Below are 5,110 nucleotides of genomic sequence, written 5' to 3'. Positions count from 1 at the left end.
TTTTTTTAATGTAGATTTTATTTAGGTCTGGTGAGGCTAACAGGTCGGGGACAGTTCCCATTAGATTGTTACAGTTCCCAAGAGGAAAGGGACACAGCAGGTGCCTGCAGGGCCATAGCAAAGAATACCAAGATTGGTCACAGGCAGAGAGAGCAGGGAACTGTGTGTCAGTAAGAGAATTTTTGTGGTGTTCAAGGGAAGGAATGTGTGTTGACACAGGGTAAGCAGGCTAGACAGGTCTAGGATTGTCTAGTGTGAATAATTTCATCAGCTCCACAGTTTAGGAGCTGCCCGAAGTTGTCTGATAGTGGTTCTGGGTACTTAGGGCAGGGGAATAGTGTCCCTGAGTGGTAAAGTGCTTAAAGGCCATGGTTGGGGGATGTGGACTCTGTATTGGGTGGCCTACATATGAAAGACTAGTGCACAGACCTTTGCCATAGATAAGAATCAGTTAACCCAGGGCAGGGTGTTGCTTTGCTGGGAGACAGCAAGGCCCCAAGATGTCAAACCATTAATACAGATATTAGAAAACATAATTGATAAAATAGAATTTTTCTTCACAATGAGGTTAGATTATACATTTCAGCAAGTTTTGCCTTGTTCACATAAAAAATATGAACATCTTTTAATGCAGAGGATATTGATCTATATATTTTAAATGATGGCATAGGACTCTCTTGTATATACTATAAATTCATTAACCATTCTGCAACTTACAGATTTTTAAGTTGTTTCCAATTTTTCATGATCATAAAGAATATGGTAATGAAAATCCTTATATACTTTCTGTGTGGGTGTATAGTTCCATAAGATACCTAAAAGTTGAATTTCTGGTTAAAGGGTTTACATTTTACAGATTTGTAATTGAATTTAAACAGCATTTTTCACAGAAATAGAACAAATTTTTATGAGACCACGGAAGACCACAAATAGCCAATCTTGAAAAAGAAGAACAAAACTGGAGGTATCACAATTGCAGATTTCAAGACATACTACAAAGCCGTAGTAACCAAAACAGTATGGTCCTGACATAAAAATGACACATATATCAGTGGAACAGAATAGGGGCCTCAGGAATAAACCCACACTTATTTGGTCAATTAATCTATGATGGTGGAGGCAAGAATATACAATGGGGAAAAGACAATCTCTTCAACAAATGGTATTGGGAAAACTGTACAGCTACATACAAAAGAATGAAACTGGCCCACTTTCTTACACCATACACAAAAATCAATTAAAAAATGGATTTAAGACCTAAATGTGAGACCTGGATCGAGTCTTAAAGATCCTATAAGAGATCATTTACAATAACTTTTTTGATGTTGACCATAGCAACTTTTTTCTAGATCCGTCTCTCAAAGCAAGGGAAACAAAAGTAAAAATAAACTATTTTCAAAATAAAAACCTGCACAACAAAGGAAATTATCAACAACCCACCAAATGGGAGAAGATATTTGCAAATGAGATATCCAACAAGGGGTTAATATCCAAAATATACAAAGAACTTCTAAAACCCAACACACAAAATCCAATTAAAAAATGGACAGAACTGCTGAATAGATATTTTCCCAAAAAAAGAGAGATGGGCAACAGACACATGAAAAGATGCTCAATATCACTAATTATCAGGAAATGCAAATCAAAACCGCAATGAGATATCACTTCACACCTGTTAGAATGCCTAAAAGCAAAAAGACAAAAAATAGCAAGTGTTGGCAAGAATATGGAGAAAAAGGAACTCTTGTGCTTTGTTAGTGGGAATGTAAATTGGTGCAGCCACTGTGGAAAACAGTATGAAGATTCCTCAAAAGGTTGAAAATAGAAATACCAATAATTCCACTATTGGGTATTAACCCAAAAGAAAATGAAAACACTAATTTGAAAAGATATATTCACTCCTGTATTTATTGCAGCATTATTGACAATAGCCAAGATAAAGGAGCAACCTAAGTATCTATGGATAGATGAATGGGTAAGGAAGCTACAGTATATATATTTGATGGAATATTATACAGCCATAAAAAGATGTGATTGTGCCATTTGAGACAACATTAGATGGACCCAGAGGGTATTATACTAAATGAAATAAGTTATATTGAGAAAAACAAATACCATATAATTTCACTCATACATAAAAAACAAAATGAGTAAACAGAATCAGACTTATAAATATTGAGAACAAACGGATGGTTGCTAGAGAGGAAGGGGGTGGGCAGATGGACAAAGTGAGTGAAGAGGGGTGGGAGATACAAGTTTCTAGTAGTGGAATGAATAAGTCACGAGAAGAAAAGCCACATTATAGGGAATATAGTCAGTGATATATTTTTTTTAAGATTAAAAAAAAAAAGATTTTATTTATTTATGAAAAACACAGAGAGAGAGACAGACACACGCAGAGGGAGAAGCAGGCTCTCCATAGGGAGCCCAGTGCGGAACTCGATCCCAGGACCCCAGGGTCACGCCCTGAGCCAAAGGCAGATACTCAACTACTGAGCCCCCCAGGTGCCCCTGTCATAAAGGCATTGTATGGTGACAGATGGTAGCTACCCTTGTGAGCACAGCATAACGTACAGAGTTGTTGAATCACTATGTTGTACACCTGTGTACAACTATATTCAAATAAAAATATTTTTTAAAGAATGTCATGTTTTTCAGCTAAAAAATACATAATTTAATAAATCACAATTAAAATTTAATCTCGACTGGGATCCCTGGGTGGCGCAGCGGTTTGGCGCCTGCCTTTGCCCTGGGGCGCGATCCTGGAGACCCAGGATCGAATCCCACATCGGGCTCCTGGTGCATGGAGCCTGCTTCTCCCTCTGCCTGTGTCTCTGCCTCTCTCTCTCTCACTGTGTGACTATCATAAATAAATAAATAAATAAAATTAAAAAAAAATTTAATCTCGACTAATTCTGACAAAGTGAAACAATTTACATTCCCATTAGTAGTGTAGGAAAGGCTCCTTTTCTCATACTGTCAATAATACAGGATTGCATCAGTCTTTTAACTTTTAGAGAATGGGGGGATGTTAGCAGTCAACCACTAACAAAAGTGAGTCAATGTGAAAATGTCAGTATCAGACAAAAGAGAATTCAAGCCAAAATGGATTTTGGCAGAATAATATTTTATTTTGATAAAATTTCTACCAAGAAAAACATACATAAGCTTTCATGTATTATAGATATAAAATTATATAATGGCAATTTTATGTAACTCAACATATGTTTAACACAGAACTACAAAACCTAATGCAAAGGTTCAGAAATCCAAGAATAAATTGCTAAATCTGTACTTATAGATATCTTTGAACCGGGGAAGAATACATAAGGATAAAGAGGATTTGAATAACAATAACAAGCTTAACCTACTAAATAGATGCAAATAAAGTATAAATTTCTTTGCAGATTCCCATGGTACCTACCAGCATACACATAAGCATCTTAGATTAATTGAAAAAGTAAGCTGTCTGGGAATAGTGATTAATATTTTAATATTTTGCATTATGTCTTAAGAAAAGTAAACAAGAAAAGGCAAGATGTTCCATCACTTTTGTGAACAGAGAAAAGCCAGCCAGAAGAAAGAGTGCCTGGGGTCCTGGGGAACTGCAGGGGGGGCCTCCGGTGCCCGGCAGCTCTGAGCCCCATGCCCTGTGTTGTCAGCACTCTTCCATTTCTGGCTTAAGGAGCTCAGGCTGCATAGACGTGTCTTGAGAAACACAGCCTCCTAATCTGGGGGGGTAAGAGGCTTAGTTCTGGGGCTAGGGCAGGAGAGTGCTGGGGAGAAACTGTCTTCAGGAATCAGGCCCAGGTGTGAGGGAGACATCCTGACTATGCAATCTCTCTCCCCTTTCAAATCCTCCTCGCAAGGCTTGATCTGATTGAGTTCATGAGGTGCCTATTGCTGTGAGGCGGGGAGCCCTGAGTGCTTGGCCACAGCTGTGGATGTCCTTACTGCGTTTCTGGAAGACGGTATGCCAGCTTGAGCCTGGGCCTTCTTTACCGGATCTGTAGGTCTGGAAGAAACTGCATCAGCCAAGGATCCCTGAGCCAACTCCAAAGACAGGATGGAGGTCACACCTGTGTGTTAAAGAGGCTCCTGCCTCCTTGCGTTTCATAGTAAAGAATACCAAAGAATACCAAAGAAGGTAAGAACTTTCTTTCTAGCCTAAAGTACAGAAATGAGGGCAACAAACGTATGTTCTTACACAGGAAATAAATCCAGGTTTGGTTTGAGGACAGAGGTCAGAGAAAGCCCCTGTTATCAACTCACCCAGGGAGGGTCTTTGCTATGTGTGTTTTGAGGTTCACTCAGTGGGAAGATAAATAATTGCCAACATTTTTTTGGAAAGATTTTATTTATTTATTTGAGAGAGAGCAAGACAGTGCACAAGCAGAGGGGGAGGGAAAGAGAATCCAAAGCAGACTCTGCACTCAGCACAGAGCCAATGCCGGGCTCTTTCCCAAAACCATGAGATCATAACCTGAGCCAAAACCAAGAGTCCAGCGCTTAGCTGACTGAGCAACACAGTTTCCCTCCAACCCTTTTTTAAAATGATAACATCAGATATTGGTGATGCTAAATCAAACCCTAGAAGGACAGTGGTCTCAGATAGGTAGTATAGATGTGCTGTTTACCTGAGTAGATGGCTCAGCTGGGGGATCACCAGCAGGAAAAGCAGTTAGTCATTACTAAAAGGCGTCGATTCAACAATCTGAGGCTACATCAACTCATTTTCTGTTTGGTTTTACAAAGCTTTCACTTTTTCCCCAAGAATTATTTTAGTTCTCCTTTCCATTCCTTTTTCGTAGTGATTTCTAGAATGTTCTTTACAGATCTGTAGATGATATCACTTTCTTCTATTAAGGAAGCCATATGTGATGCCTATTTAATCAGAGTCACTTTCTAATTTCCTTACCTCAAAAAATGTTGGGGAAATATGATTTATTGATTTTTAATTAACAAAGTTATAATAAAGCTATATATGTTAAAAATTAAAATTTCTCATAAGCCCATTCCCCAGAAAAAAATCACTATTAACAGTTTGGTGTATGTTATTTGATTATACATTTACTGATATGTTTTTTATAGAGATGATGAGATCATAGGA

Source organism: Canis lupus, chromosome 32 (genome assembly GCF_003254725.2).
Source record: "Canis lupus dingo isolate Sandy chromosome 32, ASM325472v2, whole genome shotgun sequence".
Taxonomy (NCBI): domain Eukaryota; kingdom Metazoa; phylum Chordata; class Mammalia; order Carnivora; family Canidae; genus Canis; species Canis lupus.
Note: the sequence above shows the minus strand (reverse complement) of the source record.